This window comes from Phascolarctos cinereus, unplaced genomic scaffold, assembly GCF_003287225.1.
Source record: "Phascolarctos cinereus isolate Bilbo 61053 unplaced genomic scaffold, phaCin_HiC Scaffold_4;HRSCAF=312, whole genome shotgun sequence".
Taxonomy (NCBI): domain Eukaryota; kingdom Metazoa; phylum Chordata; class Mammalia; order Diprotodontia; family Phascolarctidae; genus Phascolarctos; species Phascolarctos cinereus.
In genome coordinates, this window is record NW_027555847.1 from 69,098,041 (window position 1) to 69,123,224 (window position 25,184).

The 25,184-nt window shown below is 36.0% G+C and overlaps 1 pseudogene; it reads right to left on the reverse strand.

Annotated features, from left to right (window-relative positions):
* Positions 1 to 1,125: 1,125 nt before the first annotated feature.
* LOC110205031 (golgin subfamily A member 7 pseudogene) overlaps positions 1,126 to 25,184 on the reverse strand; it is a 40,525-nt pseudogene continuing 16,466 nt past the window's right edge.

Below are 25,184 nucleotides of genomic sequence, written 5' to 3' on the forward strand. Positions count from 1 at the left end.
TTTCAAATTTCTCTCCAGAATAGTTGGATGTGTTCGCAACTCCACCAACAATTTATTAGAGTCCAAATTTTCCCACATGTCCAACATTTATCATTTTCCTTTTCTTTCATATTAGCCAATCTGATTGGAGTGAGATGGTACCTTGAAATTGTGTTAATTTGCATTTCTCTAATCAATAGTGATTTGGAGCAGTTTTTTTTTTTTTTTGGTGAGGCAATTGGGGTTAAGTGAGTTGCCCAGAGTCATACAGCTATTGAGTGTTATGTATCTTAAGTCACATTTGAACTCAGGTCCTCCTGACTCCAGGGCTGGTGCTCTATGGAGCATTTTCTTATATGACTATAGGTAGCTTTAATTTCTTCATCTGAAAGCTGCCTAGTCATATGCTTTGCCCATTATCAATTGGGGAATGACTTTTATTCTTATAAATTTGAATCAGTTCTCTATGTATTGGAGAAGTGAGACCTTTATCAGAAACACTGATTGTAAAAAAAAAAAGTTTCCCATCTTTCTGCTTTCCTTCTAATCTTGGTCGCATTGGTTTTGTTTGTGCAAACCTTTTTAATTTAATGTAATCAAAATTATCCATTTCACATTTCATAATGTTCTCTATTGCTTGTTTGGTTATGAATTCTTCCCTTCTCCACAGATTTGACAGGTAAACTATTCCTTGTTCTCCTAATTTGCTTATGGTATCACCCTTTATGTATAAATCTGGTATCCATTTTGACCCTGCTTGGTATAGGGTGTGAAATGTTGGGCTATGCCTAACTTCTAACATACTCCTTTTTTTTTTACTTTTCTCAGCATTTTTTAAATTTACACAGTTCATTTTATTAAATTGTTTTGAATTAAGAAAGTGAAATGCTTCATTATATGTTCTCAGAAGTAATTACAAAGATTACAGAATCCCACACAGTTTAAAGACACAAAGTGGATGCTGAGTGACTAGATATCACCCCAGGAGGGGAATTTTAGAAAGTTAGTCCTTGGAGTAGAATGGCACCATGGCTCTGGCAGCAGATAAAAAGGAATGATACTTGGAGAGGAAGTAGGGGACGCTCTGCGTTTAGCCAGTGGACAGAAGAGAGTCGCATTCTGAGAAGGACTCTGGGACTCCATGGTTTATCTTTCACTACTCATGTCTCTGTCTTCATAAATGGTAATTTCAATAACACAAAGCCCTCTCTCATTGGGTCTGTCAGAAGGAGGTCCTGTGGAGCACAAATCTTCTCATTCTGTTCCTGAATATGTTTGGTGATTTTCTTTAGAAACTTCTCATAATGTGTTTCCATGCACAAAAAAAGATAACATATGCTATCATACAAACTAAACAGCCTTCAAGGTAAAATTGGCCTCCAAGATTTTCTGCTTCTGCGTAAAGGTTATTTGGAGTACAAACTATTTCTTCAAACTGCTGCCTTTCAATACGGTTCTCCAACTTGCGGGGAACTTGGTCTGGAACTGGCACAGGGTGCAGCTGTTGTAGTCCAGCTGGATGAAGACCTTGCGGGACACAGGCGTGTGCTGAGGTATGATGGTGGGCGGGGCCGTGCCGGGCCGCGCTGCTGGAGACAAGACAACACTGTTCTCAGGTCTCCCTGCACCGGCAGTGCCTGGAGAGGCTGGGCCAGGGACCCTGCCCGTTACAGCCTGCCTGGAGCACCCTCCCCATTATGGCCAGTGGCCCCTCCTGCGCCGCCCCTCATACTCCCCCCAGGCTGCTTCCCGACCATCCCCGGCCCAGCCCAACTTGTCCTCGCTAGCCCCCTCCCCGTCCTCCCCAACATGTTTTTTGTTTTCTTTTGTTTTCTTTTTTGTTTTTTGGTGAGTTCTTGTCCCCGAAATTGGAGTCTTTGGGTTTATCAAACAATAGATTACTATAGTCATTTACTACTTACTGCGTCTTGTGTACCTACACCATTCCACCGATCCACTACTCTATGTCTTAACCAGTACCAAATAGTTTTGGTGATTACCACTTAATAATATAGTTTCAGATTTGTTATGGGTAGGCCACCTTCTTTTGCATCTTTTTTTTTTTGATTAATTCTCTTGATATCCTTGACCTTTTGTTCTTCCAGATTACTTTTGTTATTATTTTTCTAGCTCTATAAAATATGTTTTTGGTACTTTGATTCGTATGGCACTGAATAAGTAAGTTAATGTAGGTAGAATTATCATTTTTATTGTATTAGCTTAGCCTACCCACGAGCAATTGATATATTCCCAATTGTTTAGATCTGACTTTAGTTGTGTGAAAAGTATTTTGTAACTTTGTCCATATAGTTTGTAGGTTTATTTTGGCAGGTAGACTCTGAAATATTTTTATTGTCTACAGTTATTTTAAATGGAATTTCTCTTTCGCTTGCTACTGGGCTTTATTGGTAATATATAGAAATGCTGATGATTTATGTAGGTTTATTTTATGTCCTGAACTTTGCTAAAGTTAATAATTGATTTAAATAGTTGGTTTTTGTTTATTTGTTCATTTTATTCTCTAGGGTTCTGTAAGTATACCATCATATCTTATGCAAAGAGTGATAGAGCTCTGGTCTTTTTATCAGGAAAGTTTGAAAGTCCCTTATTTCATTGAATATCTGTCTTTTCCCTTAGGAGATTGTGCTCAATTTTGCTGTGTAGTTGATTCCTGGTTATAATACAAGTTCTTTTGTCTTCTGGAATATTATATTCTAAGCCCTCCAAGCATTAAATGTAGAAGTTGCTGATTGTGACTCCTTGATATTTGATTTTTTTTTCTTTTTACTTCTTGCAGTATTTTCTCCCATAAATACCTGATAGTTCTGGAATTTGGCTACAATATTCCTTGGAGTTTTCATTTTAGGATCTCTTTTAGGAGCTATTGTTTTAATGACTATTTTACCCTCTGGTTCTAGGATATTGGGGCAGTTTTCCTTGATAACTAACTTCTTGAAAGATGTTGTCCAGGCTCTTTTTTGATCATGGATTTCAAGTAGTCTAATAATTCTTACAGTATCTCTCCTGGTTCTATTTTTCAGGTCAATTGTTTTTTCCAGTGAGGCATTTTACATTTTCTTCTATTTTTCTTCATTCTTTTGATTTTTGTTAGACTGATTCTTCATGTCTCATAGAGTCATTAGTTTCCACTTGCCCAATTCTAATTTTTAAGGAATTTATTATCTTCAGTTAGCTTTTCTGTCTGCTTTTCCATTTGGACAATTCCACTTTTAAAGGAGTTGTTTTCTTCGGTGGATTTTTTTTTCCATTTGGCCAATTCTGTTTTTTAAGGAATTGCTTTCTTTAGTCATTTTTTCTTTTTTTCCCCTTTTCCAAGCTATTGACCCCCTCTTAAATATGTCACATTTCTTTTCTCAATTTTCTTCTGCCTTTCTTATTTGATTTTTAAAATCCTTTTTGAGCTCTTCCAAGAGGACTTTTTGTGCTTGAGACCAATTCATTTCCCTTTGATGATTCACATGTAGGCATTTTGTTGTTTTTGTTTTCCTCTGAGTTTGTGTTTTGATCTTCCCTGTTACTGTAGTAGCTTTTTATGGTCAGAGGTCTTTTCTGTTTTGTTTTTTCTTTTTTTGCTCATTTTCTATTCTATTTCATGACTTTTCAAGTTGAGCTCTTCTCCTGGGGTACAGGGGACATAGTCCCAAGCTTCTTGTGCTGAAGGCCAGGGGACTGGTCACTGACTTTCTGCACTGGGGCCTCAGTTGCTGGCAGTTTGCTCACTGCACTAAGGTAGCCCAGCCTAGTCATGCCAGTTGTGCCCTGGGTTCTGGGGCTGACTGTTTACCTGCTGCTTTGCGGCTGAAGGCCTCACACTTGGCCTCCTATTCCACTGGTCTACTGAACCAGGACCACAGGGCCTCATTTGCTGATCTGTGCTGTGGCTAACAGCCTCACCCTTGATTGCCCAGACATTACCTGCACTGGGCTGCACTTTCTTTTACCCAAGTGAGACAGACCCTCCCTGAAGTCTTTCTTAGTTAGCTTGGACTGGGAAGTTGTTTCTCTCTGTCTTTTATTTTTTGGAGGGTTGGGATGGGGATGGGAGATCCTGTCAGTACAGAATTTCTTAGAGGCTCAATTTAACTTTGTTCCCAAGGGAAAATGGGGAGAGCTCAGGCAACTTCCTTCTTTGTGTCTACCATCTTGTCTCCACCGAACCTTATGTTTCTTGATACAGAAAATGAAAGTAAAATAAAAATTCAGTAGTTCTGCATTTTCCTTGTCACAGAATCACTGAATTTTAGACTTGATAGGGAGCTTAGTGACCATCTGATCCAATTCATGCCAGAAAAGAATCCTGGCTATGACATGTACTTTAACTGGTCATTTAGCCATTGCTTGAAGACTTCCAGGGAAGGGAAATACATAAGCCCCAGGAAACTTCTGTCACTTTTGGAAAATTCTAAGTTTAAGCAGTTTGTTTTCCCAGTATTAAACTGAAATATGGCTCTTTAAATGTCCACCCATTACTCCTATTTTATCTGACCAGTGCCAAACAGGACATGTCTAATCCTTCTGTCACACAACAGGATTTCAAATACTTGAACTCAAGTTTCATCCACTTCACAAACCCACCCTCATCACCAGTCTTCCTTCACACCCACATTCTTTCACATGACTATAATTTAGTCATGTGAAGCTTCATCCTGCTCTTTTCAGTTATCCTTGGAAACACAACTGAGTTCCTTTTGAATCTAAGGATTGGCAAAGGAAATGGTTATATTATAGAGTTTCTGTGGGGTTGTGCTTCCTTGCCTTCCCAGGATATCATACTTTGGGAATGCAGCATGGGAGACAATAAATATTTAATGAGTTTTCCAACCCACTCCTCCACTTTAGGTATTTTGGATACTGTGGCTTTGGTTAGTACCATCTCATCAGCAGTGGCCAATCTACTGGTAGTAGGCAGAGTCAGAGATGATAAAATCTTTTTGAGATTATTGAATCCTGCATCTCTAATGTGCTATTGCTTGATATCCCTGTCCTATCAGTTTTGCAGGGCAGGGATTTGAGAGCTCAGAAAGTAACCTAAACCTATCTGCCATTATTTGTGATGCAGCCCTGGGGGCATATTCCTCCCCCACCCCAAAGCTATGTGAAAAGCCACATCCCTGAGGAAATAATGAATAGACTAAATCACACCACACCAATACAATGGTCTATCAAAATAAAACTAAGTCAATTCAGAGTAACTTCCATCTTTTATGCAAGAAGTATATTAAAGTTAAATGTAAAACATTAGTGCATGCACATACATGGAGACACATTTAAGGGCAAGGGAAATAGCAAAAGTCTGACAATTGGAAAGTATCATCAGGCTTTCTTTCCTGATTGGAGACAGAACATCATAATGTGCAAAGATTCAGCTCTGGAAATCTGGTCTAATTACATGTCTAACTCACTTGGCATATTGTTTTAAACCAAGCCATCTTTACCTTGGGTCAATTATTTAAAAATGTATTTTAAATATATTTCAATAAAATTGATTTCTTTCATAACCCCATGTATTTATATTCACTTAAAATGTTATACTGAAAAGGGATTCATAGACTTCACCAGACTGCCAAAGGAATCTCTCATAGACAAAAAGTTTAAGGACCTCAGGTTAAGAGAAATACAATAGGCTGATTGAGTTAAATATCTCTAAAACCATGATAGCCAGAAATATCTGTCCTTTCAATTTTGTGAATTGTCCCCTTTTTATCTATTAATATGGCTTTCTGCCATTTATCTACACATCCATTCATTTATGTGTCTCAGTCTCGTTTCTCCTTATTTTCTCCAAGAAGGCAGAGAACCTGAGGTAGGGTCCAGTTTGTGTGTTTTGATCAGTAGACAAAAAGAATGATTGGCTTCCCTTTGGTGTGATTAAGACAGGGATTGAGTACTGATGAGGACTGGTTCCAAACTAGGTTGATTTGCCACTTACCCAAGAGTACAAATCTCTGGTCTTCTCTATCAGAGCCTTATCAGTATAGCAAAGAAGTTGAGCCCCTGGATGTGTGTTATTTCCAAATATTTGAATGCTTGGCATTATGTAAGCTACATTTTTGATTTCTCATCTTTGTTTTGCCTAGCAATCACCCCTTCTCATAGTTATTTCAGGGTAACATAGTCCAGGTGACTGCCTGCAGGCAGTCACATTTGCCAACCAGGAGCCAATTCTGTTTAAAAATCCATTTTCACCTACTGAGTGGCTCCTGTTTCAGTAAATTCATTCAACAAATCCATTTCGCAAGTATTTGTTGAGTACTCAAGATATATTCTCAAATAGAAGGACTGACCTCTGGAAACATTTCTGATCTTTTGTTCTTGGCAGATTATCAGTTTTACCATTGCTGACTCACTTATTCTTATTCATTGATATATTCCTGAAAAGTGGCAGAACTGCTCCTAAATCATCCTAAATATACCTTGAGGAAAACTTGATTAAATTTAAATATGGTCTATAAACATAGTAGCACAATTAAAGCACCAATACTCCTGGATCTTTGTCCAAAATGTTTTCACAAAGATGAAATCTATGCTGCTTGGCTTTAACTAACTACAAATAAAGGGCCCCTAAGGCCCATAGGAACCAAGACCTTAGATCTTTTCTCTATGTTTTGTAATTTCCACCCACCTCAAAATAAAAAAAAAAAATGATGTTGTAATGGAAAACTTTACTTCCAAATAAGCTTAAAATGGATAACAGCTTTGCTCTATGATTTTATTTAGAAGATATTTTATCATTTTAATTTAAATTTTTAGATTCACAAGATACCAATTATATCACACAAGAGAAAGGGAAATGAAATTCCTGTCCGCATCTTTTCACAACTTACCTTCTAGCCCTGGCTCTTATGATTGTTATGAGGCTTTAGGTGACACTGCTGACTCTGTGGTCCTCCAATGATTAGATTTTCTTTGGATAGATGAGTTCAGGGAGGATGAAGTAAGTTCTGAGAAGAGCAGCTTCAATTTGAACAGGAGAAGATTTTGTATAAGCTTTTAGGATGCTAAGTATACAAGGAGCTCACAAGTCTGATATGCCCCTTGAATAATCTGGCATTGGGACTGTCCAAAAATAAGAGGGATTGCTAACATGCCAGGTGGCAAAGATAAGATCCAAAAGAATCTTGACAAGTGAGAACACTGGCCTGAATCTATTATAAAGAAATTCAATACGGATAAAGGTAAATTCTTACACTCGTACACAAAAGAAAAATAGAGTTCAAAATTGTAATGTAAAATGGAATAGTTGTTCTGCAAAAGAATCAAGGATCTGAGTAGACTGCAGATTTAATATAATTCTGCTATGGTAGTCAGAAAAAAAAGCCTAATGCAATCTTAGGCTACATTAAGAAAGATATACCTTACAGGAATAAAGAATTCATAGTCTCACTGTGATCTTCTCTTGTCATTAGTCACCTGGAGTATTGCATTAAGTTTGGGTCAGGAGTGTGCTGGAGGCATCTCCTACTGGCTTGAAGGAGTCAATATTAAACTTTCATTGTAAGGATTTATGTCTCAGAAACTGCAAATGTTCAAAATCATGGCATGATTTATTGTTTTGTTGATTGCCTGGCTTAAAAAAGAATGGAAAATCAATAATGCAGATTAAAAATGTGTATCCTGTGTATATTCCCTCCTCCCATCCTCAAGTCAATTGTTAAACATTTACTAACACACCCCTTATTCTGGACATCATGGCTCAAAAAAGACATCGATAAAACAGATATTGTCCAAAAAACAGACAACCAAGATAATGAAGGGCTTTGAGCTGCCATTAAAATAGGGTCATTTGAAGGAATTGTATAAGTTAAGAAAATAATAGAGAGGACTCATTTAGGACTGGCAGCTGTTTTCAAGTATTTGAAGCACTGTTGTCATGTGGAAGAAAGATCAGACCCATTATCTTTAGTTCCAGAGAGCAACAACAGAACAATGGGTAAAAAAGCTGCACAGAGTAAACTGAGGCTTGGTGTCAGATTAATATTCCTAACAATTTGTACTTTTTAGAGGTGAATTGGACTGTCTCAAGAGGTAGCGGTTTCCCTCTTTTTAGATGTCTTCAAGCAGAGGGAGGATTCCATTTGTTAGGTACATTGTAGTAGAGAATACTTCCATGTACTGATTCAATAGCAGCTGATATATCTATTAACTCTCAGATTCCCTGATTCTGTAATTACGCCTGGGCCTGTTCTGCCACTAAGTAGCACTTTACAGAATAAACTAATCCTAGTCCTGAAAATTCTACCAGACCTTCGTGCTTGTTACAAAGTCATACAAGTCTCAATTACATACGTCATTAAAATAAATAACTGGGTTCCTGGGGGGAAAAGGAAATATTTCTGTCTTGCATATTATTTAATGTCATTAAACTCATGCACTTGACTTTTATGTGATGCCACCAACTCTAAGCTGTGGAATTATTCCTTTGCAATTTGTGTATTGTTCTCTCTATTAAATGAGTGAAAAATGGATACTACCTCAATATATGTCTCAAGGGCATCCATGAAGAATAGCATTTGGAAAACTATCCAAAATTACTTGGACTTAACACAACTTGTTATTTCAATTCAGGGTCCTAATCAACTGCAAATTGATAGTGATCAATTTTAACTGACCATCAATCATTTTCAATTGATCAGCCTTGTAAATCTTTGGTGAAATAAAATGTTCTGCCCAATGCCAATCATGGTGAAATTCTGTATTTGATAATCAGTTATTTTATTAAGGTGAACTGGGTTATTACATTTATAATGTAGCAGATGACATCATCTCATAATATTGCCATCCAGTGGGACTCTCTTGGCTCTTTGTTATAACTAAATGGTGGGGTAGTGGTAGGGTTTGAATGCGTCATGCATTAGTGAAGACATCATTACAGTTCTGTTCCAAAATTGCCCTCTTCCCTGGATGCTTTTTCCCTGGAAGTGGAGATACAACATGCCCAGAAACATTCTCTCAGAACCAAACTTCATTAGCTTACATCTATATCTGGTTCTCATACCAGTCACGGTAAACTGCCTACCTCAGCCCAGGTTCCTAGTTCCTCCCAGTTATTAACAAACAAATATGGAGTAGTTGGGGATCTACACAGGGGATTCCACTCTTCAATGATCACTAGACAAGAAATGCCTCCCTGTACCAACTGCAGATGGACAGATCTGAAGGAAGGCAAACAACAAAAAGCACAGGATCCCAGTATGTATCTAGTGAAGAATTACTGAGATCATATGGTTCTGCTTGAGTTTTTCACCTTACAATCCAATAATCAACAAGCATTGTTAAAGCACCTATCCTAAATGAGGAATGGACAAGGATATAATGCAACGTAATGATAGAGATCAGATCACTGGCATCTGAGAAAATCTCTCTCCCCCCCTTCTTGATACACACACACACAACACACACACACACACACACACACACACACACACAAATGAATTGCTCCCAATAAGAGTGAAAACTGGGCAGAATCCATGACTTGTCATTCCAAATTTATAGTCTCCAGTAAATCACATTGTCTAGAGATTTCTAAAGTATTTATTTATTTTTACCCCCAACTAAGTTTTAGGGGAGTGGTCTTCTTTAAAGTCAACAATGTGGTTCCTAGGGGTCAATTAAATGAATTGTAATTTTCTGGTGTCTTTTTATCTTTAATTAGTTATCTTACGTAAAGAGAGTTGTGAAGTTGGGATTTGTGATGTTAAAAAATTATTTTACAGAATGTAATTCAGTTAATTGCTGATCATATTCACCTTAGGTTGTACGGAATGTTATAATTATGATATAATATGATTTTTTTCCCCGAACTGCACCAATATTCAAGACAGACTCAAGTTTTTCCTATAAGACCGACATGTAGTCTTGATGTATCCAATTGATTGGACATTTTTATCTCCCCATTCTAGAGGTTGGGATCCTCCATGACTGATCAATCAGATAGATCTTATATCGGGCTTTTTGTCCATTTGTTATTTGAGGAGGCTCAGAGAGAGGTCAAGTATATGTCAGTTTCAGGTGGTTTGTGGTTGAAGGGCTATCAATGGTTTGATGAATTCTTTGCTCTTATTTTGTGACTCATTATAAGCCAGATGTGTTTTTCTTCCTTCCTTCATACCTCTTTCCTCCCTCCCTTCTCTTTCTCCCTCCTCTATCTCTCCCCCCTCTCTCTTTTCCCTTTCTATCTTCCTCTTTCTCATTCCTTTCCTCCCTTTCTCTTCTTTCTTCTTACACATGTGTATACAAATAAACACATACACAAACATATGTATACACATGCACATATGTATCACATATGTATGTGTATAGGTATGTATATGCATATATATATATGTGCATGTATATGTATAAATTTACACAGGTTAGATTTTCAAGAAGTAATATAATTCTAAAAACAGATTAAAATTTAATTACTGAGCACTTAAAATACTAACAGATAATTAAAAACAACAGAAAAGCACCTGAAGCAAAATTTTAAAGCCTGCAAAATTATTAAAAGGTTGCTGTAAGCAAGAACCAGTGAAATGCTAATATCATAAGAGAAAGAAAAGAAAGAATAAAGATATTAAGACAAAATGATAAAATTTTAATAGTAAAGAGGAATGTTAAAATAATAGGATCATAAATTACAAAAAAAATAATCATACATCACCAGTAGGTTTTTTACCTTTTTTAAGAAGAAAGAAATTCAAATAGAAAGATAATATCTTAACACAATTAAATATTCCATGGATGTCAAGAATGTAGGTTAAGAGATTCTGTGCACCACAGTGCAGCCAGCCAGTGTCCCATACTGCCCTTAAAGCTGAGATTGAATGAACTGTAATTGTAATCAGTATTATGGGTGTTTGCAGCTTTCAAGTTTTCTTTTTTCAAATTCAAATTTATTCAATCTACATTTATTAATCACCTCCTTATGTGACAATATGTTTTCAAGTGGAGTTTGCAGATGTGTAAGAGTAGTAGTAATCAACTGTAATCAACCTGATCACACCCTTTGGCCTGGTGATTTCATTGTTGGGACTGTATCTTAAGGATTTTCATCCTTAATCATTAGCTTCTTTGGACCTTTGTTCTCCTGGTAAAAAGTGAGGATGTTGGACTTGATTATCTCAAGGGGATTTTCTGGTTCAAAATCCATGATCCTGTTATGTTAATAAAAAGAAAAAAGAACATTAACAAATTAATGCATCTGTGATCTAATCAATCTAGGCATTTCCTTCAGAAGTATACATCAGAATTCATCCTGCCATTTCATTTTGTGCAAGTCTTATCTATACCCATTAGCAGTAGGATAAGGTTGGGGCCTTCCTCTGGAATGCTTAACAAGAAATGACTAAGGGTAAAATACTTGGCCTTCTCATCTCAGGTTCCTTGTTCTTGCTATGTGAATGGCCCATCTCCTCTTCCAGTTTCACATCTCTGAGAATAATTTTCATACTGCTTTTTATAAGCAGTTGATAATTGCTAATATCTAAAAGTCTACTTATACCAAATAGATCTTTTCATTGTTCTTCAGGTGATCTACATCTTCAAGGATTGTATTATTCAATAATTTGTGGTCATATGGATGCTATCATCAGAATTGTATTGATAATAAAAGATATAGATTTATTTCATAGTAAGTCCCTGAACCAGTAATTATTATTGTTAAGCACTTACTCTGTGTCATATAGACTGATATAAGATAAATAGATGATTGATAGCTGGATAGGCACGCATGCATACATATATATATATGTATATATATATGTATATATATATGTATGTATGTATGTATAAATGAGGAGATGTATAAAAGTATTTATGCCTGAATAAATAGATGAATGTGTGTGTGTTTGTGTGTGTGTATGAGAGAAATAGAAAGAGAGAGAGAGAGAGAGAGAGAGAGAGAGAGAGAGAGAGAGAGAGAGAGAGAGAGAGAGATGGAATGCAGAAAGCTCTTTATAGAAGGTGCAATGTGAGCTGAGGTTTAAATCATACAGGTAAACTAAGAGGTTGAGATGAGGGGGTAGAGCATTCTAGACACGGGGAACAGCTACTACAAAGGTGCAGAGATAGGAGCTGGTGCTTGTGTTTGAGTACCAATAAGGAAGCCAGTGTAGCTATATAGATCAGTGTGTGAAAAGAAGTACAGTATGAAATACTGAGCATGTAAGCAGGGGCCAAGTTATGAAGATTTCAAATGTCAACGATTCTATTTCATTCTAGAGATAACACTGAACCACAGGAGTTCTATTAACAAAAAGGTAATGTGGTCAGACTTTTTAAAATTATTTTGGCAGCTGAATGGAGGATGGCTTGAACTGGGAGAGACAGAAAGAAATGAGACCAGTTAGAAGGCTATTGCAATAGTACAGGTAAAAAGCAATGAAATCCCACATTGGGTGCAAGCAAACTGAAGAAAAGGAAATATGTACAAGAGATTATGTGAACGTAGGAATGATAAAATTGGATAACAAATTGTATTTCTGGGGTGAGTCAGAATGAGAAGTGGAGAACACCAAGGTTTCAGGCCTGGGTGACTAGCAGATGTAGTGTTCATGACCATAAAAGGAAAGTTTAGAAGAAGGGATGATTTGGAGAGAAAAGATGTGTTTTGCTTTAGATACATTGAGTTTAAAGTGCCTACCAAATACTCTATCAGATGATAATGATCAACAGTGTCAAGTGCTACAGAGTTCAAGGATGAGAATTAATGAAAACCATTGAATACGTAACTTTGGATATATACATTTTAGTTGAACAATGAGATTGGAAACCAGATTCAGAGGACTTAGAAGAGAGTGAGAGAAGAAATGGAGGAACACAGTGTATGTAGCTTGCTTTCTCAAATTAAGCCATGAAGGGAAGGAGAGATATAGAATGATAGCCAGTGGGGATTGTAAGATAAAATGAGGGGGATATACAGAGATATCAGTGTGTATGTAGGTTCAAGGTTGTTCATTCACCTTTGGTGTCCACCTGGCATTCAACTCTCTTCTGTGACTCCAAGAAGCATGTATACTGTGGTAAACTATCTTGGCAGATAGGTATAAACAGGTTGATGGTAATCAAAAGGCCATGGGTGAGTAAAGAGGTGTCTACCCCAAGGATGTGAAGTCTTCCCCCAGTGGAATGGACAGATGAGAAAAATTTGTTCTACTGGCCATGAAAGTGATTGGTCAGGCAGCAAAGATGCTAAGGTCATTCACTGTATCCCAGACCATCTCCAGTACTGACTTTTGTCTTGCCACTGGATTTTGATGACTCTGGAAGAGAGAGTGAGGCTGATGAGTTTGTGCAACTCTCCCTCACTTAAATCCAATTCAAGTGTAAGTAAAGATTATCATCTTGTGATGTCATTGGTCCTCTTCAAAAATGAAGGACAAATAACAGGTTGCAAGGAAGGAAACAGTAGATAGAAATTAAAGATAAATGAGAAAGTGAGGATGATATTGGAAACAATCTTCTAGAGATGATGGTAGGGGATGAAATAAAAGTTATATGTAGAGGGTTTGGACTTGGCAAGGAATAGGACCATGTCTTTATTTGAGACGCATGAAGAAAAGAACCTAATAGGAGAGGGGTAGAATATCTTAGTCAAGTGAGATGAGAAGATGGGGAGGAGATCTTGGAAAGTAGCCTCACTTTTATCAGTGAAGCCCAGGCAGTGGTTTCTAGTCAGTTCACAATTTCCCAAAATTAAGTCCAGCTTGCTCTCTTCCATCTTTATTTTTATTTTATTCATTCATTCATTTATTCATTCATTCATTCATTTATCTATTTATTTATTTACTTATTTATTTATTCACTTATTTAATCATTTATTTATTTGTTTACTTCTTTAGTTATTCATTCATTCATTTATTTATTTGCTCACTCATTCATTCATTTGTTTATTTATTTATTTATTCAACCGCTTATTTATTTATTCTTTCATTTATTTATTTGTTTGTTTGTTTGGCTAAACAATGGGGTTAAGTGACTTGCCCAGTTTAACACAGCTATTAAGTGTAATGTGTCTGAGGCCAGATTTTAACTCTGGTCCTCTTGACTCCAGGGTAGGTGCTTTATCCACTGAGCCACCTAGCTGCCCCTTCTTCCAACTTTACTACTACGTAATTTGCTATCCATCAGACTTGTTTCTCCAAAGTATGTGTACTGATATATAGAGTCACAGAACAATAAATACAACTAAATACAATATCACAGAATACAATAATTTTAGAGTGGGAAGCGACCCTACCAGTCATCTATTCTACTCCATAGTCAAAGAATCTTTCACTACAATATATCCAACAAGAAGCTGCCAAACCTCTGATTAATGAACTTCAGTGAGAGAAAAATCCTCTACATCATGAGACAATTGATTATACAACGAATTTTTAGGATTTTCCCCCCAGGAAAAGCCAAATGGGCCTTTTTTAAAAAAAAATTTCTACCTGTTGTTTTCAGTTCTGTTCTCAGGGAACAACCAGAACAAACTTGATCATTTCCCCTGACCCCCAAGACAGCCCAGGAAATAATTGAAAGAGCTCAAATGCCACCCCTAAACTCAATCAAATATTCTCTTTTCTAGGCTATATATCTCTAATTGCTTCAACTGATCTTCTTATGGCCTGTATTCAAGGCCCTCCATCCCCTCGTTACCCTCTTCTGAATGTGTGCGAGCTCATCAATGGCTATTCTGAACTGTGTCATTGAGAACAGAGCACAATGGTCCAGATAGTATTCTGTAGTCTGAACATGCAGTAGTATACTGGGATTATTTCTTTCTTATTCATGTGACACAGGTCTCTCGTGTAGTGTTTCCACATTAAACTACTGATTCCTATTAATCTTAGTCCACTAAATGCCACCAATCTAAATAAATAGCAAATAAGGAAACAAATAAACAGGTATTAGAGAAATATAGATCGTAGAAACAAAAATAATGCTTTTTAAACAGATCACAGTTGTCATTTTTGTGAGACATTTTTTGAGCTGATAACATTTTACATTTGGCACTAGAGAATTAGTTCAGTGCTCTAGACTGTCAAAATCACAATGCAGTTATCCCCAAAGTTAGCTAGCTCTTCCTCATTCTTAGCATTGTTGAACTTGATTAGCAGTCCACCTATATCTTTTTATAAGTGATTAATTACATAATTTTCAGCAGAATAGGATGAAACCTGGGAGCCACTATACTGATGACTTTCTATTAAATATGATATGAAACCAATGGTGGTTACTTATTAAGTCTGACTATACAACAAGTGAGAATTCATTAATATAATTTTGTTATCATCTACTCCACATTTAATCTTTATTTCCTGACCATATGAGTTATTTTCAAATATTTTTTCTAAAATATAAGTAAATAAGAGGTACAAATACCCTATAATCCACTAGGTTAGAAAGGGATAGGGACTAAATATATGATTTCCTTGAAAAATTCTTGGATGAGAAAATTTCTTATACCAATGCAAGTTGATGTACTCTGTCTAAACAAATCACTGTATTGTACAGTGTATCCTGTATAGGATAGCAGGAAGTTTTATACTTTGTCTTTTAACCCATTGTGCTGTTGTAAAAATGTGTTCTCCTATAGAATTTCATTTGCAAAAACTCTCTTATCCTTTTTATCCCTTCACCAAGACTACCTTTGATCAATGAGAAATAGCAAATATGTCAGAAGCATAGGAATGTGGACTGAACATTGCCATTGTTGTTCCCCTTAAAGAAAACACACCCCCTCTCCCAATCCAAAAATTATCTATAGAGGAAGCAGAAGAAGAGCCAGTGGTAATGCTCATCCCAGAGTGTTGGTACACCCAACCTACCACTCTCTATGCACCTATTTCCAGGCATTATTGATATCTTCTCATTTGTATGTTTGGTAGTAATAAATTCTGTGCTTTCTCCCAAGCATTTGATATCTTACTCTCCCTCTGATATTTTGATAATCTATCATTCAATCTATTAAAAATGTATTGTTTCCAACATAGACATTGCTCAATCCAGCTTCATTCTTCTCTTTGTTTTGTTTAGTGTCATTTCTTCTCCCCTTCCATAGCACATTGAGTGTTATGATGTCAGAGCCAAATGCTGCAGCTCCATAAGTAACGACAGGAAAAAAAATAGCAAAAGAAAAATGGGATGTATCTGTACAATAATATTCATAGCTACTTTACTCATAATAGTGAAAAAAATGGAACCAAACTATATTTAGCAATCAATATTGGTGAATAAATTATAGTATAATAATGCAATGGAATACTATTTATTCTTCCATAAAATGACAAATATGAAAAGTATAAAGAAATATGGAAAGGAGTAAAATGATGCAAAGCAATTTAAGCAGAATAGCTATAGCATACACATTGATTGTAGCCATTTTAAAATTTAGATTAAAAAAGATAACATGTCTTTATAAGTATGCAGAAAGAAAGGAGATGTGATGCATGGAATAAAAAAATTGTCATTGATATAATTTATTAAAACACTGGTTTTTTTTTAAATCACATTATAAACATTAAGGACTATTTTTTGGGGGGGAGGATTTCCTTATATTCTCTTTGCTTATTTGTGTTGGTTGAAGCTTACTAATCTAACAGAAAGCTGAATTCACAGTGGTGACAGCCATGGACAAAGTTATGTGAGATTTCAGGCTTTGAAAGGAAGATATTAGCTTTTAAGATTAAAGTAGGTGAGGGCAAATGTTTGTCAAGTGGAATTCCAAGCCAAGAATAAATCAGTCAAATATTGCCCCCTCCAATTTTGTTTTTCTTATAACTTCTATTTTACAAATCTGGAAACTGAGGCTGAGAGACGTTGAATAATTTATCCAGGGATGGTCTTATTCTTGTCTGTACATTTTCAGTGTCTATCACAAGACCTTGCTTATAGGAGTCAACTTAAAAAAAAAACATACTTGTTGACTGAAACTTTGTGCCTCAGTATGTCATTAGGGTAACAGATATCAAAATAAGGGAAATAGATTTATTTTCAAAAACTCCTTGAATGTTGAGAAAACTCTGCCTCAGGAATATAGTTAAAACCAGGTAGATTTAAGCTGACTACTTATAATAGGTAGAGTTCTGGATTTTGAACCAGGAAGACTTAGGTTCAAATTCTGTTTTTTTTAAAAGCTATGTGACCATGGACATATCCCTTTTGCCCCTTTGGATAGTAAGTACAGATAGTCCTTATCTGTTAATGGGTATAATCTCCTACAGATTTCTATGATGTTGGGGGTGGGAAGAATTCTCCAGGAAATGTACTCTGAAGAGAAGGGAAATTGTATCATTTCTACAATAGCTAGAAAACTGAATACTAATGGATCCCTCTTCTGACAACTGTTTATGCCTGTTTGTTCTTTGGCTTTGCTTCTTCTAGGTCCCTTGATATGTTCCTGGAACTCCCACTCCCCAGCTGTTCCACTTTGACTCATTAACTGTCATATGCTGAAACTGTACCTTCTACCTCTGCTCTCTGCCTCTGAAATGGCTGGTTCATGCTCTTCATCCAGTTGCTACTGCCATCTAATACAGTTGCATCATTTGCCGTACTTGCTGCTTCTTTGAGATGGGTAGGATGGAATAGGAAGCATATTTTATCAGTCTTTCAAACATGAGCCCTACCCAGACCAATAGGTCTCAGGGATAACTTGCATATTTCATCCCTTTTCTTAATAGGAATTAGGTAACTTAGAGAGTTGCTAAAACTATGATTGCTGCCCCTATATCAGAACTGTTCCTAGCTCTCCATCATAGCCAAATTAGAATTATTTAAAATCTTTCCATTTCCCCCATTCAGCTTCATGCCTCACTGTGGTCCTCATGTCTTACTGAGTTATTCTGAGGTTATGGACAGAAATTTGCAAACTTTTCCATGTCATTCAGCTGCTGCCTTGCCCCACAGAGCAAGCACAGAGCCCTCAAAAAATGCCTTGAATATTGGAAAGAAGATCCTGTATAGCATTGGGGGAAGAGGGGAAATACTTTGTCCTCCTTCTCTACCACCATGACAAAGGTCCCTATTCTCGTTACACTTTTATTACAGAGTAGATTACCATTTGATGTTAATGTGATGACAGACTAGATACTTAAAGTATATATCACAAGAGAGGATCCTGGATGTTGGTGCTGGAGAGCCAGCTGAGTATAAATTGTCATGTATGAGATAGCAGTCAGAGTCCATAAGCGTTTGTTAAGTACTTCCTTTGTGCTAAGCACTGCACTGAAAGCTGTGGACAACATGGAAGCAAAAAACAAATAGACCGTGGCCTCAAGAGGCTTACATCCTAATGGGCTAAATGACATGCAAACAACTATGTATATACACAATTTATAAGTTAAAGATAATATCAGATGGAAGGAACTAGTGGAAAGGGGAGGAATGAGGAATGCTTTTTGAAAAAGGCGGTAGGGTTTCATCTGAGTCTTAAAGGATGTAAGGGAACCCATGAAGCAGAGACAAAGAGGGCTAGCATTTTGGATATGTGAGACAGCCTGTGTAAAGGCACAGTCAGAACCAGGGGTGGGGAACTTGTGGCTTTGTTTCCTCATGTGGCCCTCTAGGTCCTCAAGTGCACCCCTTCAACTGAATACAAACTTCACCGAACAAATTCCCTTAATAATAGGAGTTGTTCTATAAAACTTGGACTCAGTCAAAAGGCCACAACCAAGGACCTAGAAGGCCACATGTGGTCTTGAAGGCACAGGTTCCCCACCACTGAGAGACTGTTCTGTGGGAGACACATCAAGAGGGCCAATGTTTCTGCATTGAGGATTAGGTAGAAGGGATCAAAGGGAAGAAGACTAGAAAGGTAGGAAGGGGCCAATAGGTAAAGGGCTTAAATAGTGCAAATATTTTATATTTGATCCTTGAGTTTATACGGAAGGTAAATGATTAAGGGAATGACATGGTCAGACTTGATATGAAAAACTGTTTTGGCCGCTTAATGGAGGAAAGACTGTAGTGAGGAGAGGACTGAGACTGGGAGACTGTTAACTGGTAAAACTAACTATTTATATCAATACTTTAATACATTTATAAATAATACTTTTAAAACTAAATGGAGTTTGATTTTTTAAAACAGCTATCATATCAAGTGTTATCCTTTGAACTAGTCACCATGAGAGATTTTGCAAGCTCATTGCCTCTTAGTCATACTCTGTAGATTTCAAAAAATGACTTTGTCTTGTGTTGTTTCGATTTGTTTTCCTACAGTGCCGAAGACTTGTGTGGTTAGCATGCTGCATGTGGGGTCAGAAAGGTCTGTATTCAAATCCCACCTCTGACACTTAGACCATAGGCAAATCACTTGTCCTCAGGTAATTCTCGAGGTTTATAAATTATTGACAGATATAGAACTGCACTGGTGGTGGAAGTCCCCATCGTGATGAAATTATGAGTCCTTGATGCCTTAGAATACATGGGTTTCAATCAGCATTCAAAAGCTTTTTTTTTTCTTTTCCTTAGACTCTATGCTACCTTTCTCATTGACTTTATGAAGTCTGAAGGAAGAGGTGGTTGATATATTACTTTCAAACAGGGGATAAGTGGAGTAAAATGAAAAGATCATTGGTTTTAGAGTCAAAGGCTATAGGTTGAAATCTCAACTCTGATGAATATTGTATGACCAAAGGAGAATCACTTCATCTCCCTATTAACCAATTTCCACATAGGTAAAACGAGTGTTGGACTAAATGACTGAACACTTTTAAATCTCTATCAATAATCCTTTGATGGTCTACACATTAGTTTTCCAGAGATATGACTTTATATTTCTTATTGTTTCCTAGTCAAACAAAAATTATATAAAAGAAAGAACTGATACATTTTTATTTGTCATTGTAGCCCTCATGTGTAACCTGGTGGCTGCCATATAGAAGGTATTTAATAAATATTGATAGATTGATTCAGTAATGTGATTCAATTTTTGAAGCCAAGAAGCTTACCAGTATTCATAAGAGTAGAAGAGTAAACCTAGTGCTATAGAGACAAGAGAATTAAAGATCCAGAATTAACCACATGAAGTTCATGGGCTCTTCAAGCTAAAAGATACCTTATAAGCCATCTACTACAACCACCTTATTTTCAGATGATGACCTGAGTTTCAGAGACATTATGGTAGCAGAGTCCAAGTTCAAACCAAAGTCCACTGACTTCTAGTCTGATTTTTAACCCAAGTGCTTTTGAATCCAAATATTTTTTTTTTATTGTACCATGCTGCAATATAAATAAATAAGATTTTCTTATTGCTTTCAAAACAGAGGTGCTATCTACTGGAAAGGATAGAACATTAAAGCGTTGAGAAGTCTCTGAGAGGTCCACCTAATGAGTCATCAATGGAAAACTCAAGTTTTTTTCACCATGCATTAGGTTGAAGTGTTTCAAAGGAATATATATTACAGATAGATGTAGATACATGTGTATATACACACATATATGTATATATCATTGTGGACAAATATGTATATATATATATTTGTATATACTTTCATTATGTACATAATGAAATCTTTTCCACTTTTAAAGGATCCACAAGAGCTTGTACTTATCTGACATAGATTTGAAGAACTCAGAATCACTCTCATGTCACAATGAGACAAGAGAGGAGAACTTTAACAATATAAATGAATTCAGAATAGTCACGTTAAGCTACTTCAGTGTTGTAGATACCTAATCACTGTACTAGGAATATTCTTCATGATTTACTATGATATCTTTTTTTTATTATGGTTGTTATTTTGTAGTTGAAAAGGTTAAAAAGTGTAGGTCAGAATCCTAGCTTTGTCAGTTACTACTTGGCAGAATTTTGGGCATTAGTAGATCCTGGATGGGGAAGTTTTTTTTTATTTTTGTTTTTTTGTGGAGGGAGTGTTAGGGGCAATGGGGACTTTTGGTCTCATTCATCCCAAAATGTGTGGGTGGCTTCTTTCTTTGTCTTTTGTAAGTATAATACTACACCACAGCCATCCAAATCTCCACACTTAAATATGTATGTGTATGTAGATATCATATGTATACACATGTGAATGCAAATATACAGATGTGTGTTTATATATAAATATATATGTATATATTACATATATGTACACATACATATGTGTGTGTGTGTGTTATTCTGGGAGATGAAATTTCTACTTCTATGTGAACTGAAGATTTATCACTTATGCTTAATACTTATATTAAAATGCAAAAGGCCAGTGTTGTACTTAAGGAGAGGAAGAAGCAAACACATGTGATTTGAGTGAAACCAAGAGCCTCCATTAACCCCAAGTGTATTATTAAATATATAATTTTAATAAATATTATTAAATAAATATTGTGCAAGTATCATTGCATTCAGATAGTGGGGCCAGGGTAGTCACAGTTAGAGATGTATATAATATTTATGTTAACATATATGTGTATATGCCTATATGTGTTTACAGGTTCACATTTATATAAGAAAAACTTTTTGGCTGGATGTAGTCTTGGAAATTTAACTTTTAATTTTTTACTATGTGTATGGTACTCTAATAAGCTGAGTTTAGAGTTCAGCCTGTCAGAAGTTGAGGAATGATTCTTCTTTTCTGTCATAGGTGAGAAAAACAAAAGGAGATGAAAAGGAGAAGTAGAAATATGTGTGTGCACATGTGTTGTATGCATATAGATATGAAAACATTCAAATATGCATGCACATATGTGTGCATATATACATGCATCTATAGTTGTGTCAAAAATCCTTTTGATTGGACACAGTCTAATGAAAAATTAACCTTTCATTGTTTGCTATGAATAAGGCACTGTAATAGAATGAATTTAGAGCTCAGAATGCTACCAGGTAAGGAATAATTATTCCTTTCTGTCATAGGTGAGAAAAACAGAAGGAGATGGACAGGCAAAGAAGAAGCATGCATACATACAGACGTACAGACATACAGACATACAGACATCCACATATATGTGTATACACACATATACATACACATATTCCTAGCATGGTGTCTCATTACAGTATACAAGTGAGTCTGTCTTCCTGAAGGATATACAGCTCAGTTTTGGCAGGTTCTCCTATGCAAAAAAAGTTTCAAATATGGCCCTGGCAAAAGAATGCATCTGCTTCCTACAAACTGGCTTTTTTATGTACAATAACTTTCATAACCATTAGGCTGAATAGTACGTGAGAACTTTTTTTCATTATGATAACCTATGAAACAAAGAAATATAAAAAATGGGTCACTGGTTCCACCTCTAGCTGACCAGAACTAATATCTAACAATATGTTTTAGAATTTCACTGGGAAATAAAATTGCACTGATTGATTTATAAATTTTACTCTCTTTTTGTGAAATTGGGACAAATGCTTGCTGTACTCCAGTCCTCTGCTATTTCCCTTGATCTGTAGGATCCTGTGGAGATTATTGACAAGGGCTCCACAGTTACACCTGCCGCTTATTTCAGTACTTTGGATTGTAATTCATCCAGGTCTTCTACTTGAATTTGTTAAGAGCAACTAGATTCAGTTTTAATCTCTCTTTATATACCTTGCACGTCAGCTTCTTAGTTTCTATTTCTGCTTTATCCTTTACTCTTCAAAATTTCTTCTTGACAGAGGAAAAAAAAGAAGCAAAATAAAATTTGAGTACTTCATCTCTCTATCCATTGTCAGTTATCTATCTTATCAACACTAAACAGCGGTATTATCTCTTTTTTGATCTTTCTGTTACCCTTAAAATTGATAAAAATTTAAAAGGCACTTTTTTGGGGTGACCTTTAGCATTAACTGCCTTTCTCAACTAATTCTGAACCTTTTTAATTGAGACACAATTCTTACCATAAGAAGAGGATTACGAGGGATTTCACTTTAGAGATTTTGAGCAAGATAAGACTGTGGGATATTCACTCTGAGATGTGTATAACAAAAGCACAGGCCAGAACTTAAAATGTTTTTGTGGTTTTTGCTGTTGTTGTTGTTATTGTTTATGATGATGATATTCTTATCACAGAATGCATAAATGAAGCTATGTAAATGAATGGATTCTTTGAGGGGGGAGGGAGGAAGGGAGGGAGGGAGGGAGGAGAGGAGAGAGAGAGAGAGAGAGAGAGAGAGAGAGAGAGAAAGAATTAGAATTGAGAGAAAAGTAACTGGCTAAATCTTTTGAGGTTCAAAATTACTACAGAAGAGGAAGGCAATTAGTCAAAGATGGGAGCAATCAAAGAGAATAGGGGAAGAATTGATAAGTGGAATAAATATTACAGAAAACAAAGAAGGTAAGCGTCTCAAATGGGCGTGATCAACGCTGTCACATGCTACCAAGGAATTGTTTTTATTGAAAACTACAAAAAGCTATTGAATTTGTCTTGAAATGTGTTATTGATAAACACAGACAGCAGCTCCAGTAAGACAAAAGCAGATCTTCACACAAGCAGTGGGAGATGAAGAAATGGAGGAGTGACTATAGGTCACTTTTAAGAACCACATGATTGTGGCATCAATGGGACAGTAGTTGAAAGAGACAATGGAATTTCGACAAAAATGCATCTTCAAGATAAATTATAAGTTCTGGAACTGAATATGTCTCATTTCATTTGTGCATACTTGAATTTATTGGAATGCCTTGTACTGAATCAGTGACTACCACATGTTGGGGTAATTTCTGAATAGAGAAGATGAATGTGGGAACAAGTTCCATTTGAAGGACAAAGGAGGTGGGACTCAGAGCATAGGTGTAGGGATCATTTTCAGAGAAGAGAAAGCTCATCTCTTTCTTTGAGAATATGGGAAAAGTGTAAAACCATGCAACAAATAAAGATCTATGATTGGGGAGCAAGGGAGAGAGAGAGAGAGAGAGAGAGAGAGAGAGAGAGAGAGAGAGAGAGAGAGCAGGTACTGTCTGTCATCTATGTAATAAAATGAAAAAAGTACTAATATCAGAATATTTCAAATGCCAAGTTGTAATTATTCTGGGTAGTAAGGATGGGGAGAGAAAATGAGGGGAGGAGAATCAATATTGCTTTCTTATGCTTTTCTAGAATCTTTTTCATGCCTGATTAGAGGGGGAAGAAAATGTATGATCTCAGTTTCAACAACAAAAGGCACTTCTTTGGGAGAACCAGGAGACATCTATTTCTAAGGAACACCTATTAATCATTTTGTTTTTTGCATATGATGAATAAATGTTTTGGGGGTTGATTACAATTCACAAGCTCTACTTGGTACAGACAAGGTTACTTTGGAGTGACAACACTGCCTTTTTTATCCCTGACAAGATGAATTATGTTTCTTCAATACAATGATGGCATGAAATTTTTTCATGGATGCTGAGAACTAACTACCTTATATCCTAATAGCAATAGAGCAAATACTCTATATAAGTATATTAAGTATTGTCATAGGATAAAAAAGACTTGGCTGGGTGGGGTTACCATTTCTTTACACTTTTCAATCATTAGAATTTTAAGTCATGTCTTTGTAATAAACATTTTAATTTTACTATAAGGATGAGTACAATGAAAAAGACCAGGTAATCACACAGATGGTATTTGTAAGTAGGCTTTTCAGATCTCTGTTTGTACCCCACATTTCTCACTTGTCCAGAAAACTATTCTCTTTAGCTCTCATGGTTGCATTACTTTTGTTGCACTTAAAAAATGTACTTTCTTCAAACTACTGGCTAATTTCCTTGAGGTTTATTCCTAGTAAAATACTGTAAGACATAATTAAAGGAGTGGTTTCCAAATATTTTGAAAGTGGAAAAAAGATCTTTATGATATAAAATAGATTGACTAAGAATAATTTATATATGACTAATCTCATCTCTAATTTTGACAGAACCATTTAGATTGTGGATTAAGAGAATGCCATAGACAGCCTAATACCTTGATTTTATTAAGTCATTTGAAAAAAATCTATCAAAATAACTCACATTTAATTTTGAAAATATTTGGAAACTACATCTTTCATTATCCATTTTATGATTTTCTTAGGAATATATCCCTAGATCATTAAGCAAAACTTTGGAAAATCTAGTGAGGGAATATATTATCTGAGCTGTTCAATCACCAACTAAGCACTTCTGTCTGAGTCTTTAACATACACATTAAAGAAAGCATCCTGGGTATGTGTAACCCCAATGAGTTGTGTAATTAAAATAATTTAAACCAGGAGATCATATGATATGTTGACCAAAGCATATTTAAAATAGGGAATCTATTGATCTTCCCTTTTTCCTCCTCCC